This window comes from Protopterus annectens, chromosome 4.part0 (genome assembly GCF_019279795.1).
Source record: "Protopterus annectens isolate FY-2018-M chromosome 4.part0, PAN1.0, whole genome shotgun sequence".
Lineage (NCBI taxonomy): Eukaryota > Metazoa > Chordata > Ceratodontiformes > Protopteridae > Protopterus > Protopterus annectens.
The window spans coordinates 1328036760-1328053717 of NC_056733.1; positions in this window are offsets into that span (position 1 = coordinate 1328036760).

Consider the following 16958-nt stretch of genomic DNA (forward strand, 5'->3'; position numbering starts at 1 on the left):
ATATTGTCAGATTCCATAGAAGCTGGCCTTGGACAGTGCTGTTTTAACCTGTGCAGCAGTAATATTGGGTGCCTGACAATCTATTGGTATTGTGATTGGCCCTTTGAGGGGGAGAAGTAAAGACCCCAGCCATTAACAAACTTTACAATAAGAGGAGAAAGCTATTACATGATAGAACAAAATCCATAAAAGGGAAGTCACCCCTGATCATTATTAGTAAAAAAATACGAGCACTCATAAAATCAACTAAGGCCAATTTTGAGAGAAAAATTGCCATGGATTCAAAGGACAATCATAAGGCCTTTTTCAGCTATGTTAGGAACCTGGGTGGAAACTCCCAGATATGCTCAGAATTAGTCCAAAATGATACAAAAATCACTGAACCCACAGACATTGCCAACATACTGGCAGACAGGTTCAGTGCAAACTTCACCCCTCTCCCCTAAAGGAGAGATAACTATCCCAGCCGAGTGTAGCCTCCCGGACATCTCAAATGCGCAGGTGAAAGCTGCTCTCTCTAAAGCTAAAAACACAGCATCAATGGGACCGGATGGTGTCCCCGGCTGTGTGCTACACGAGCTAAATGAGGAATTAAACCCGCACATAAGGCAGCTGTTTAATCTCAGCCTTACCACAGGATACGTGCCCAAGGAGTGGCGACGGCAACTGTTGTCCCACTCCACAAAGGTGGCGCCTCACGGACCCTGGTAATTACCGCCCCATAAGCTTAACAAGTCTAGTCTGCAAAGCTATGGAGAGGATCATAATGGAGCTCATAAACAAAGATATAGGGGACTTGCAGACATTGGACCCGACCCAGTTTGGCTTTGTCAAGGGAAGATCATGCCTTTTGAACTTGGTTGACTTCTTGAAACAGTCACCAAGGCCATTGATGAGGAAAGGCAGTCCATACAGCCTACCTTGACCTTGCAAAGGCTTTCGACACAATACCCCACTCGGGTATTGTAGAAAAACTTACCAGCTTAAATGTAAACCCATATGTCACAAGATGGGTTGCAAACTGGCTTAAGGAGAGAACCCACAGGGTTAGAGTTGCTGGCGCTGTGTCAGACTCCAAGCCGGTCACAAGTGGTGTCCCACAGGGCTCGGTCCTTGGCCCCCTATTGTTTGGCATCTACTTCTCAGAAGTACAGGCCAACATAGGAGGACTTTGGCTGACAAAGTTTGCAGACGATTGCAAACTGGGCACCATAGTGGAAAGTGCATCAGACACGGATATCCTTCAGAAGGGACTCACGGAAACAGATAGCTGGTGCCAGAGCCATGGCCTGAAGTTAAACGCCAAAAAATGTATAGTCATACCCTTCGGGAAAAACAAGGTAACCCCAAGCTACCATATAGGTGGCAATCCACTAAGCACAGAAGAGGTTATCAGGGACCTGTGTCCCAGGTTGACAGTGGCCTTTCTTTTGACACTCACATTGCTAAAGTGGTTAGAAAGACCTTCTACATTGCCCACCTGATCATGAAGGGATTCACATCCAGATCTAGTGAGGTCATTGTTCCCCTGTACTCTTCACTTATCAGACCAATGATCGAGTACAATGCCCCATTCGGGATGTATCTCACCCGACATCTGCAGCAATTGGAGAGACCCCAAAAGTTCCTCACCAAAAGGATAAAGGGACTCCAAAATCTGTCATATGCTGCCAGATTGAAGAAACTCCAGCTCTATTCAGTCGCATACCGTCTGCTCAGAGGTGACATGTGCCTGACATACAAGGCCATGTCCAACCCGGAATTAATGGACATGCTCCACCTCCAAAAATCCAAATCCACCAAAACCACTAGAGCAAGCGACTTAAACCTTAGCACGGATATAAATAGGACGTGCTGGAGGGATAGATTTATCACTCAGAGACTCCCTATGCTGTGGAATAAAATCCCAGTCCATGTGAGGCAGAGCACCTCGCTGACTCTGTTCAAGAGAAATCTAGACCTGTGGATGGGAGATCGTAGGTTTACCCCAGGAATCATCTCTGTGTCACTGCTGGACAGAGGCACAACAAACTAATGGGCACAGTATTTTTTCATATAAGGGGTGGCGTAAGCCACAAAAATTTGGGCTAGGCTTATAAATGCCTTAGGGCAGATAGCCTAGTATAAACCTATGAACCTATGAACCTATGAATCTTTCGGCCAGTATATTGGCAATATCTGTTGGCTCGGTATAGGAGGTACCAGTGTGCAGTAGCTCAGAGCAAATCTGGGTATTGCAGTGGAGATTCTTTACATAACTATAGAGGGCCTTGTGGTTGTCTTTACTATCTGTTGCAATCCTGTTTTCATAGCTAGCTCATACTAAGTGTAACTGCAGAGAGGGAGGCATACATCTCTTCTGACTGTACATATGATTTCTGTGCCTTTCTTCACTCATCTCATTTTGTCATCAGTTCCCCATTTCTTACCGACTGATGCATTTTGATATGAAAGAAAATAACCCTTTTTTCACTGACTTTCTACATCTAAAGATTTAGCACCCTCACTAATGAAGGCAAATACTGAAATGAGTGAGACATACTTTGCTTATTATTAAGTGCTATTACCTCAATACCTCATAATATTGGTAAACTAGGTTCTCTGTATACTGTAATATAGATCACTATCATACTTTTTTGGTGTAATGTCTACTACAGAGGCATGGCAGTGCATAAAAGTGTTTATTGTATGATGTGCTTTGTGTACAGTTCTGCATTACTTGTATAGATCTGCCCTTGGTCTCCAATATCCTATATATTGCACCCATCACTGTCTCTCCCAAACAGTATACTACCCAAAAAACAATGTTAAGGTAATCTATACATGCTGCAAAACTTAATGTTTGCTCACTGGACTCAGTAGAACAATTTCCTGTCTTAGTTTTCTTTTAATGCCTCACCAGGCTTCCTCCATTCTTGCATGTAGTTTTGATTAGTACAGCACAGCTGTTCCCCTTTAGTTTTCATGACAACTTTTTTGTTTCAGCCTACTGATGTACATGCCATCACTGACAGCAAGATGCTACACTATATGTGCTTGAGTTAAGATGTCATGCCATTTCCTTTTGTAGTGTTTCTTAGTTTTTTCTTCAAATCCGTAGATTTAAATGTCTAATTAATCATTGCATTTGGCTCCTACTTTGTCAATGAAATGGCATCTTGTATTTTCATCTGTGTCTTACAAAATGTCACACAGTGTCGATTGTACCATAATAGTGAAGTCATATACGCTCCAACCCATAGGGTTGACTGTGCATGTGTGGGTGTGATTACCTTGACTGACAGGCAACATGCATATGATGTCATATGCAAATGATGCATGGTTAACAGACATTGCCTGTTGATTGACACATATGCAAATGGACCCCAGACATGCAATATGCAAACGCCTGCTCTACCCACCTGCACTGCTTTCATGACCACCTCCCCAACATAGACTCATTCAGACCATAAAAGAGCAGCAAGAAACACCATCCATTTAATTAAACTAAATGGCATATCAAAGGAGGTAACTCCACAGACCCCTTTTGACCTATAGCCATCCTACCACCTCTTTCTAAAATTCTAGAAAAATGTATCCACTCTCAACTCCTTAAATACCTCATACAGGAAAACCACCTAACCCCTACTCAACATGGTTTCCAGCCTAACCACAACACTGCTACAGCCCTTTTATCCTTTACTCTTGCAGTTGCTGAGGCCAGAGATAATAACCAACTTGTGTCCTTTCTCTTCCTAGACTTATCCAAAGCATTCAATACAGTATGTCACTCTAAACTACTAACAAGACTAACTGAACTCAGCATCTCTCTTGCTACTCTGCACTGGTTCTCCAGCTACCTTTCTAACATACTACAATCTGTCTGCTGGCTCCCTTCTTGCTCCCTACTCTTATCCAATATGTAGATGACTGCACCCTCATCACCTCATTTAATAACATATCTCATCTCCTTTCCCTAACTCAAAACACATTTAACTCCATCAAAAAATGACTCAGTGAAAACCAGCTTATCATAAACCCCCAAAAAACTAAACTCTTACTCTTCCTTCCTAAATTATTCTCTGACCATAAATCTTCCTTTTTCATCTCCTCACTTGATAACACCATTATCAAAGCTGACCCTCACACTAAACTCCTAGGCACCATAATAGATGACCAGCTTAAATTTGACTAGCATATTCACCGGTGTATCAAAATGACACACCAAAAATTAGGACTACTGTATCGAAAGAAAAGAATACCTTATTCCTGAAGCTAAACTATCCCTAGCTAGAGCATTCCTACTACCTGGCCTACTTTATGCCGGTACCATCCTCACAAGCCTGTAATCCACATTAATCTCATGACTTGAACAAACCTATAATAAAATCACCAGATATGCAACAAACCAATCTTGCAGATCCCACCATTGCATCGCACTAAAATAAGTGCAATGGTCAGAACTCCCCCACCAACTTCATATAGCATGTCAAATCACCCACTCCATCCTTTACAAGCCTACCGCTTGCCTCTCCCTGTCTACTCTAGTCTCCTTCTACACCCCCACCAGATCACTCAGAAGCTCTAACCAACAGCTCCTTGACATACATAAACCAAACAGAAATACAGATAAACTTCTCTATAACTATAATGTGACTTCAGCTTAGAACAAACATCCTTACTCCATTAGAAACACCTCTAATACTTCTGAATTCAAAAAGCAACTAAAACTCTTCCTCTTAAGCTCAAGGATCTGTCCATGCCAAGAACCTGCCTAACCACTCTCATCTTATCCAACCTCACCTCTTTGTTCCATCTCATTTCTCTACCTCTATTATCAACTTCACAGCTTCTCTTTCTTTATTCAAACTTCCTTTATATAGTAACCTTCTCTACACTGGTTATACCACATTTCAGTATCCATTGCATCTTCTTCTTCTAAATAGCATAATCTGTGTATGTATGCATCTGAATTATTTGTATTGTATCCTATTTTTTGCCATTATTGAGAGATTTATGCTGTTGTCACAATCAGTTTTGTCACTTTCTTTCAACTGTTAAATTATTTTGTTCTTGTATATTTTCCTAGTTGTACTATTGCACACTAATTACTTTGTATATATTTCTTCTATCTTATTGTAAATTTTTTATGTAATCACTTTGGAGCTCTTCTCCTCAGGTCTCCACTGAAAATGGGTATCTAGCTCAGCTGGACCAACCAGGTTAACAAATGCCAAATAAAATAAATAAATAAACCAATTCCAACAATATCATAAAACACACATTTTAACTGACTGTTCAAGACAGAAAAAAATGGTAGCTTCTGCAACCCACCCTTCTTCAAAGACCCCCCAGATGCAGTCAGCTACAGCTACACCACTATAACATGGTTCTTTTATTCACCTTTTACAAATTGCTGTTAAAAAATAGGAACTCTGGAGTTTATAATTAATGGTTTGCTTGACAGAGTCAATTTCTTGCAACCAAATGGAAACTCATATACAGAGGTGAAGAACAAGGCAATACACTCACTCAGTTGCTCTCCTTCAGTTTTGTCTGCAATCAAACGTGTGTTCAGGGAGAGGGAAAATCCTGATTGCAGATGCCAGCAACTCTAGGAATTGAAACCCTAAGAGAAAAAAGCTCAAAAATGTCTCAAGGAAGTGCCAGCTTTTGGAGTTCTGAGAGAGTTTGTGTGCTTTTGGAAATACAGCAATTCCCAAAATGGATAATCATCATAGCTCATCTCTCCATATACTGGAAGAAATGGTACTTAAAGGGATTGCCATCTTTTCAAATTGCCACAATGGGACATTTTTTGTAGAAAAGTGAGATCTTTGCAGGACAAACCATACCCACAGCGAGTGCAAAGGATTGTATACTTTTTGGCCCAAATTAAAGGTTATTCTTATAACATTTGGGTTGCTTATGCAGTTTCAGAAAATATTTAGGTGATTTGGATACAAAATAATTGTTTTATGCAACTGTTAAAGAAAACTTAAGAAGTATTTTTTGTTCTAAACCCTAGGTTCTTACAACTAAACAAACATGATATGCATGTAGGCAATATTACAAGCTGGGTATTGTAAACCCTGATTAAGTCATGCCATTCTGACTTGCTGAATACTTAACAAATGTTGAAGAGGCTAGGCAAGAGAGCCATATGAATATTCTTGAAGTATTTAGGCACATCACTGATTGGTAAGTGATGAGTGGGGTTTGGCTGGGATTTGCTACTTGTCATCTGGGGGGGGGGGGGTACAAGGCTCCACTATACATATTTTAATATTTGTTCACTGGAGTCAGTGGAATATATTCCTGTCTTAATTTTCCTTTAATGCCTTTTCAGGCTTTCTTCATTCTTGCATGGATTTTGCTTCATGCAGCAAAGCTGTTCCCCTTTAATTTTCATTAACTGAGGACCTTCCCCTGCTCATCATTGTTATAAGTAGGACAAATTTTGGAGGAGCACTTTTCCAGCTATTCCAGGCACACAGGCAGCTCATAGAAATGGGGAGGCAGATGGAGAGAGAAGGAGATGATAGAGTGGTGAATAAAATGGAGTACAAAGCAAATATGAAGATTGAAGAATATGTGCAGGATTTTGAGGAATTGTTTCTAAGAAATCTGTTTGATACAGATGAGTCAGCAAATGCTAGATGGGTAATTACAACCCTCCAGTTGGAAGGGTTGCAGAATGATTTACTTGAGACAGATGTTTCCTGTGTGGACGTTATGGAGAAAATACAAAAGGAGGATGCAGAGGCAATCCTGAAGAATAGTGGTGAGATGGAAAAGAAAACATATACAGAGAAAGTAAAAGAAGGCTAAATTGGAGTAGCAGAAAAGAAGGTAGAAGATAATGCAAAATGGAAGTACATGGTAAGGATTTAAAGGAATAAAGACAAAGAAATAGACAGGTATGAAACATGGGACAATTTTCTTATTAACAAGAAACATTTTGTGCCTTTATATTTGATACTCTTTTTTTTTTCACTGGACAATTTTCTGGGAGAATATAAAAAAAGAAAGACTGCAACCCGTGGAATCATTATGTGATAAAAGCATGTAATAGGGAAACAAAAAAGAAAATCCATGTACAATTTTGAACAGAGATAGAAAGAGAGACTTTAAAAAAGACACTTGAAAGCTTTTTGTAAAGAAGTACTGGACATTGCAAACGTTTATGACAAAAGAGGTTGATGGACCGGTGGGTGAAATTGAAATATTGTGTTAAAAATAGAAAGAGAAAAATAATACATATAAAAAACATGATAAATGTGAAAGGGGATATGGGTATTGTAAAATAGTAGTGGACAACTCAAAACATCAAACAGTAAAAACGAACCAAACTAGATAACTGATGAAACACAAAGGCAGATAAGATACAAGAAGATGAACTGTATTAAGCACTTTCATCACAATTACAGTTGACTTCTTCAGAATGGTATAATCATAATTGAAACACATTATATACTCTTATTAAGCTCATTAACATAACTAATTAAGGTATACATCCATTTAAAAAGACAGACTCAGATATATTAATAGTTTATTAAATAAAGACCGTCTAATGTACTATCTTGCTTGATAAAAATCAACTATAAAACTTACATATGTAAATATTCATTAATGTGACAATATATGTGTACAATTGTAAAAAAATGTGTATACTATTTATATTTAAAAAAAAATCACATAATTGCTGTTAATTCATATATTAATTAATTGTTTGAAGATATTAAAAATTATAATCTGCTTTTAGATTTAAATAGCTGTTGAGGGATGCTATTTCAATAAGACTGAGAAAACACATGGCATTAACCCTCAGCTGCCAAAGCAGTTCTTTGTATTCTAAAAATAAGTCCATTGGACCACCCCTTTCATCCATCTCCACCTGTTCCAACACCGCAAACTTGAAATGGTGGTCTTGAAATTTAATAAAGTGTTTGGTCAATACATTTTTGGTGTTTGCCTTTCCTATATCATAAATGTGCTGATATATCCGCGTTCTAAATGTATTCTTGTTTTTCCCTATGTAATATCCAGAACACATCTGGCAAACACCAATATATACTACATTTTTGTACCACAGTTGTTTTTCTGATTATAATTCATCCATCCATAATTTACAATGTGTACTTGATCCCCCTCTAAAATATACTTGCATTGAGTGCAATGTCCACATTTTGTCATCCTGCCCTTGTCAGTTTTATTCTTCCTGTCTTTATTTTTCTCTAATATGTTTTTCAAACTTGTGTCTTTTTATACACTACAATTGAGGCATCACACAATCTGGCACTTGTAAGCTCATCACTTGATAGTATAAACCAATGTTTTGCCATAATGTCTCTAATCAGCAGGAATTGTGGGTTATATGTCAAAATCAGAGCATTGCTGTAGTTACTACTATTACCAGTTGGTGGTTCACTGTTACCCAATAGTGTACCCCTTCCAGATATATCAAGGTCTGATAATGAAAAGAAGTGTCCCTCAATTCTCTTGTGGGTCACTTCATCCAACAAAGGTCTCGCAAAGTGTACTGGATAACCTCTCTTCAACAACATACCCAATAAAACATCCCTTTCTTTATAGAATTCATCCAAATCACTTATCATTCAGGCAAGTCTCACCCCTTGTCCCTTGACTAGGGACCTCTTTTGGTGCAAGGGGTGTCCACTTTCAAAAGGAAGAAGGGTATTCGAGTATGTTGGCTTCCTAAAAATAGTAGAGGAAAATGTTCTATTTCTCATATCTTTACTGATCTGTATATCCAGATAACTAATACACTCTGTGCGTGTCCATTGTGAATATCAGGAACTAGTATTCAAAAACAGTGAAAATTCCACCAACTGGTCTGGATTACCATCCCAAAATACTAGGATGTTATCCAGGTATCGGACATAAAATCTACAATGTTTCATCCCCTGTGATATAAAAACCTTTGACAATTCCCACTGAGTAAGTACTATATTTGCAAAAACTGGGGCACAAGCAGCAATCATAGCAATTCCAGAGGTTTGCTTAAATAAATGCCCTTCAAATTTCAAATAGCTATTTTTTAGGACTAATCCCATCAAAGTTCTTAATGTGAGTATCCTAGAGTATGTAAGCAATATATGCTGACATAGAAAATCATAAAATAGTTCAATACCCTCACTATGGGGTATTACATTAAATAAATCCTTGACATCTATACTTGCAAATATGATGTCATCCCCATAATACTCCTGTTTGATTTTCTTTAAACAATCCCAAGAATCTTTAATAATATGTGGGTAGTCACTTAAACATTGTTTTAACTGGTGGTCAAGAAATTTTGCTATTGTGAGTGTCTTAGAGCCTTTTGCATCCACTATTGGTCTTAAAGGGGGATTTCCTATGTCTTTATGGATTTTTTGGGATCCTAAAAATAGTTGGGATCCTTGGATTATTCTGTACACAGAAGTTGTAGTCTAACTCTGTAATTTGGTCATTCAACTATAAATCATATAATACAGTATCAACATTTCTATATGCTATATTCAACTTATTCCGGGATGTCTGTTCATAACCATCACCAAATAAATGACCACACATACAGTCTATATATGTTTCCTGATCCATAACAACCAGACCACCCCCCTTGTCGGTTTTCATCACCCTAAGTGATCTATTATTTGAAATGCTGGTTAATAAGTTTGATTCTTCCAAGGGCAAATTGTGGTCAATAAAATGTAACTTATTTTTGGATAAATCTCTGATATCATTCATACACATCCCTTGAAACAACTGAAGCATGGGATTTAGCGGGGGGGGGGGTAAATAAACTGGCCTTTTTACACAACCTGAAATTATTGCCATTCTTTGCATCTTCCATAGTCACATTAAAATTGAGTTTCCTTATGTACAACATCACGTCCAATAATGTTCTCTCTACATTACATTTCTTAGTTGGTACAAAATTTAAACCTTTTTGAAACAGGTTTTCCCATTTCTGAGTATCCAATGCTCCACTTAAATTATATGTTTTAAAATCCTGATGATCTTTGAGTATAATAACTTCATCATGTTTATCTTCACTGTTCAAAAAATTGGTTATTGTGTTCTCATTTACCAATTCCCCTGTCTGGACTTCCCTCTCCCCCTCCTCTGGTTGTTCAAGGCGGAATACTGATGTCCACCCTGGCGATTCCCAGTTGATGGTCTCCTGTAGTTGTAATTTTGGTGCTTGATCCTTTCCGACCTCTTTACAGGGGGGGTTCTAAAGGGATATTACCTGGGGTACTTTCATTGTTGAACCCTGTTTCATCAATTTCCCCTTCAAATTATTCATTAACATTGTCTTGTACAAAATGATTACCGCCATTTTTACTAAGGGGTATGCTTACCCCATTTCATATTCTTTGTAATCCCTATCTAATTTCTTACATTTCTTCTCCTTAACTTTGTTAATAATATTATCAACATTAACAAACAATGCATCATATTCATTCAGTTTTGTACAAAAACACAAGTCTTTTTTAATACAGCCATCCAGTTTGTTTACAGAGTCTTGCAAGACCAAAAACTTTTTGTCATTGCCTCTTATAAGCAATTCCAACAATTCACAACCTTGCCAGTTGAACATAGTCACCAAATCCCTATGTAAGTCTCACCCACTAACCAGGTCATTTGGGAACCTCCAATACCTAAGTCCCTTAGGGACTTGTTCCCTTTTCAAGAATTCCCTCAAATACTGGTTTTCAATCTGCAATTTCCTATGTTTTAAACTTTTTCCAAATTTTTAAGCATCTGGTCAACAGTACCTTGATTGTTTTGGTGATTACCAGGTCACAAAAAAACCTTTGTTCTCTTTTATAATCCATTCCTTCAAGTTAAAGGAATTATGTGTGTCTTTCCAATTGTGAGCGTTGTTCTGCTGAGCCTGCCACCACTGCTTATTGTGTTGAGCTGATCCGGATGATCCAGATGATGTTCCAGTGCCATCTCTCCTTCTGCTTGGTCACTCTTGAGCATTAGAGCTGCCTTGTCTTGGGGGAATACTGACAAAAGAATCCTGTGTGTTCCCAATGGTATCAACCACTTGGGAGCCAGGATCACCTGTAGTGCTGTTCAGCCTGTGCCCCAACCCAGTGAGCTGTTGAGTTAAAATGCCTATCAGGACTGTAAGATTGCCGATAGCATTGATAAGTTCCTTGTATGTATTCCTTGCACCTAGTCCACCCTGCATGCTTGACTCCATAAACTCCAAACAGTAAAAATGAACCAAACTATATAACTGATGAAAGCACAAAGGCAAATAAGATACAAGAAGATGAAATTTATTAAGCGCTTTCGTCACAATTACAGTTGACTTCTTCAGAATGGTATAATCATAATTGAAAAACACTATATACTCTTATTAAGCTCATTAACATAACTAATTGAGGTATACATTCATTTAAAAAGACAGGCTTAGATATATTAATAGTACATTAAATAAAGACCTTCTAACGTACTATCTTGCTTGATAAAAATCAACTATAAAACTTACATATGTAAATATACATTAATTTGACAATATATGTGTACAAAAGTAAAAAATGTGTATACTATTTATATTTTCTTGAAGAATATAAAAAAAGAAAGTCTGCAACCCATGGAATCATTATGTGATCAAAGCATTTAACAGGGATACAAAAAAGAAAACCCATGTGCAATTTCAAACAGAGATAGAAAGAGAGACTTTAAAAAAGACACTTGACAGCTTTTTGCAAAGAAGTACTGGACATTGCAAAAGTTTATGACAAAAGGTGTTTATGGACTGGTGGGTGCAATTGTAATATTGTGTTAAAAATAGAAAGAGAAAAATAATACATAATACAAACATTATAAATATGAAAGGGGATATGGGTATTGTAAAATAGTTGTGGCCAACTCAAAACATGTTTTTTTTCTGTGAAAAAGGACATTTGATTAGTGACTGTGACAAATGAGGATGTTATATTTGTGGGGATGATATGAAATGACACATTATGCAAAAACTGTGAATTGAAATGTAACAAAATTGGACATTTTTGGATAGATTGCAAAAATGAAAGTAAGAGTAAGGAAAAATAAAAAAAGAGAAGAAAATAAAGAGAAGAAATTTCAGAAGTACTAGAAATAGAAGAAAATTTAAAAATAATAAAGAGGACATAGAAGAAGGTTCTGAAATAAGATATGAAGAAGACATTAATTGGGAGGTAGTAAAATGGAAAAAAGGATTATATTTGTAAAAGGGTAGAAGACAGAAAAAGAAAATGTAAAAGGAAAAGAACAAAAGAAAAACAAAAGGAAATCAATGAAAAAGAATATATACCACTAATGATTGGGGCTTGATATAATAGTTAAGGTGTCTGACTTAGACAAGCTGCAGTGTTTGATCCCCACTTTGAGGAAAAAAAATGGCTAGGCTTAGAATGGCCTATTAAGGAACGCTAACCTAGTAATTAGCTATTAAATTATGAAACCATGAATCTATGGAAAAGGGAAAAATATACACTTTAGAGTGCTTTCTATAAATGTGAGTAGTATTAAGAATATAGTAAGAAGAATAGGAATTTTGGACATGTGATGTATATGTAATTGTAGTAGAAGACACAAGATTGTTAACAAATGAAGAGAGATTACAAATAGCAAAACTATGGGGAGAAGTGATATTTTGGAATTTTGAAATGAAAGATGTCCTGGAATATCTTTATTCTGTAGAAATACAGTAAAGATAATTGATGTAGCTTCAGGAAATATGTGAAGATTAACCATTGTAGATTTAAAATGGAAAGCGCAAGCATATAGAATTACAGGGTCTACTTCATAATGTCGAAATCCCAGAAGTTTGAAGACAACATTGTTGAGCTGAAATCAGTGAAAACCCACTTTAGCAAAAGACCAGATTAATGAATAGCTTGCCAGGGTAAGTAACCACTAACACCAAATGCCTCAAAAATGAAACCGCACCATCCCCAACTGACCCATGTGGGGGGGGGCTACACCCCCACACTCCCTAACTAAATATACAAACTCCAAGATCGCATTACAGTCGGAAAATGGGCAAAGTTTGCCTAGTTGGCCAAAAGGTTACTTACCCTGGGAATACTTTTGCTGAAATTAGTTTTTGCTGATTTCATCTCGACTATGTCATCTTTGATCTTATGTGATTTCCATATTTTCAGGTCGACCTAGAATTATAACATTATATGCTTATACTAATTGTAAAGAAAGAGAAATCTTATTTAATCAGATGTTAGACTATGTAGTGATACATTTGAATATATTAATAGCAGGAGACTTTAATTGTGACTTAAGAGGCAAACGTAAAAAGAAAGGAAATGATATTAGAAAAAAATGTTAGAAGTTATAAGATATGGTAAGTTAAAACTTTGGGACAAAAATAAATGGACTTTCAAAAGGGGTATGTATAGAACTGAAATAGATGAATTTATAGCATGAGATGTTTTAGTTATAAGAGAAGGGAGGTAGTTGAAACAGGATTTTCTGATCATCTTGCAATATGTCTAAAGATAAAAGAAAACAATAAATATATAAAAATAGTCAGAAGAATGAAAAAGAAAAAGAATGCAGTTATAGAAAGATCATATTATTATGAGAACCTTTTATAAAAAAATGGTCTGAATGGTGGATGATATTTAAGAAAATATAAAAATATTTTTTACAGTGTCAATATAATGTGAGAAAAGTAGAGAAAGAAAATATAAAATAACACATTATGATGCATTGGAAGATTTAGAGTATAATGATAGAAAGTACTTTGTCAAACAAAAAGAATTATATGAAAGAAATCCAGAAAAAAATACAAAAATTATTATATAAGCAGAGATATTTTTTACATGAAAAAAGAAAAGAAGTGTCAAGTTACTTAAGCAGATTAGTAAAGGAAGATGGTAGTATAATGAGAGAATTAAAAAATATAAAAGGAGAAATAGAAAGGAATCCGGAAAATATTATGAATATTGTAGTGTAATATGTACAAGAAATGTTTAAAGAAAAAAGAAGGTAGTGAAAAAACATGAAAAGTAAAAAAGTTAACAGAAAAAGAGAATAAATAGTTGGAAAAGGAGATTTCTTCAAATGAGCTTGATAAAGTATTAGGTCAAGTAAATATAGATTCAGCTACACAACCAGGTGGAACAAGGTAGGAATGTATAAAAATTTAAGGGATTGGCAAAAAAATATATATCTTTTAAAAATTTTGAATGAATGGTTAAATGAAGATTTTATGTATAAAGAATTATATAGTGGAATACTTAAATTCATACGGAAGAAGGAAAATAGAAGACAATTAAAAATGGAAACTGATAGCATTGAATAATAATGATTACAAGATATTTATGAAAATGCAAAAGTGATTTGAAACTAAAATGGAAACTATATATAGTATAAAGGAAAAGGGTTGTCAAGAATTGTTAATGATAGTTAAAGAAATTGTGGATGATATTATGAACAGAAAAGAAGAAGCAAAAATCATGACAGGAGGCCTTAATAAGCCTTAATAAAGCATTTGACACAATCAGACATGAACTATTATGGGTAATAATAGAAGAATATAATATACATGAGAAGGTTAGGAAATTATGTATGCCAGTGTATAGTAATAATAAAATAAAAATACTTGTAAATGGCTGGTTAAGCCAAGAGGTAAATATGAAGAGTGGTATAAGACAAGTATGTCCAATGAGATGTATACTTTGTACTTTGCATTAGTTATGAATGTGATAGTATGTGAAATAAGTTACAAAATGAAGACGACAAGGTATATAAAACCAGAAGGGTTAAGAATTCTACTTCTATTAAATGCAGATGACATTATAATAATAAAAAAAAAACATAATTTGGATAAAAGAAGTAATAATGTGCACAAATGAGTGTATAGAAATCATATGGAAGGTTTTAAATAAAAAGAAATATAAGGGTTTAGGTGATGCAGAAAAGATCAAGGGCATATATTTTATAATGAATGAAATTTCTGTGTTAGGTATAATATTTGACAATAAAGATGTAAGTATAATTAAATGGGAAAAACAATAGAAGATAAAAACAAACCTCTGTTTTCTAGAGAACATATAAATTATCATTCAGAAAAAAGGCTTACTTAATAAATTCTATACTGATGGGAAAACAGCAAACTTAGCAAGTGTTTTTATTTTGCCAACAATATTTGAAAATGAATTACTGCAGATAATTTTTCATTTAATGGGATTCTAGATTAAATCCAGTAAAAAGAGAAGTTTTGTATTTTTATAAAGGAGATTTAAGGTTAATTAATCCAGTGGAATATGCTGCTTCATTACATTTATACAAAGTGTTAAAGTGGATTAATGAAAAAAGATGACAGATTAGTAGTAAAATTGCATAAACATAAGTATGATAAATTTTGGGGTATGGTAAAAAAGAGTAAAATAGAAAAAGACAGTATAAATGAGGAAATAAATATTACCAAGAAAAAGTATTTTTGTGGAAAATAACAATTGGTGATATAGAAAAAGATAGAAAAGTATAGTATAAGAATGTAAGGATAAAACATTACTATGTAAAGCCATGGGAAAATATTAACGATGGAAAAAAATTAAAGCTATAAAACGTAAAGCAAATGATGTAATCAGGAGGTAGAATGTCAAGATTTTTCATGAAGACTGGTAATAGATAAATTGCTAGTAAAAGGAAATATGCCATATAAGAAGAAAAGTGGTAGAATATGTTTACATCGTCATAAAGAAGAAACTATGGAACATGTGTTTTAGAAATGTTAAAGAGTAAAAAAGTTATGAGGAAAATATATAATGAAGATTTTTTTTGAAGATATAAAAGAAGTGGATACAATAAAGTTATGAATCTATATGGATATTATATGAATAGAAGTAAATAATATCTTAAAATAATAGATAAAAAGGTTAATTTATGTTATATGGGTTAAATGAAATGAAAGTAAAATCAGATGGCAGTTATGGAAAAAAGATTCGGGAGCTAACAGGGATGAAAATTTAGTATGATCACGTAAACAGATCTGTGTGTGTATGTGTGTGTGTGTGTATGTGTGTGTGTGTGTGTGTGTGTGTGTGTGTGTGTGTGTGTGCGTTTGTGTGTGTGTGTGTGTGTGTGTGTGTGTGTGTGTGTGTGTGTGTGTGTGTGTGTGTGTGTGTGCGTGTGTGTGTATATATATCACTACCACTTTGCTGACAGTTCAAATTTCTAAAAACGATATGGCCAAGACCATATTGCTGAAGATTTGAATTGCCGAAAAAGGAATAAAAACACAGAACAACTTAACTGTACATTTTTGCAGGGGGGAAAGCCTCCTTGCATCCCCCCCACACCCCCTAAAACTTAAATATACCAACTCCTTATTCGCACTACAGTGAGGAAAATGGCAAATCCCAGGTTCTGCACTGTACAGTGATCCCAATACATAATTGTTGGCAATTCAAATCTTTGGCAATAATGTCTCGGCCATATCGTCTTTGGAGATTTGAACTTTTGACAATGTGATAGGGAACCGTGTATATATAGATAGATATATATAGATATAGAAATATATTATATATACTTGTAAATAATTGTAAATATATAAATATTTTGTAAATAAGTGTTATTTTTGCATATAAATAAAGGACCTCTTTAATTTTAATGACAAACATTTTGTTTCTGGGTGCTGGTGTACATGCCATCACTGACGGCAATATGTTACATGAGTTTGAGTTAAGATTTTATGCCATCTTCTTTTGCAGTGCTTCTTAGTTTTTTTCTTCTGATCATAGGATCATAGGAAGTATCTAGGTTATTGGCCCTGAGGCCTTTACGAGCCTAGCCAAAATTTAGCCCATGTTCAAACAAGTCAGCACCTGATGCCCCTGTCCAGTGGGGACACAGGTGGAATCCCAGGAGAATATTTTCTGTTCCCCATCCAGTTATCCAGGTTGCACTTAAAAAGGGTTAATGAAGTACTCTACTTAAAGTGGAGA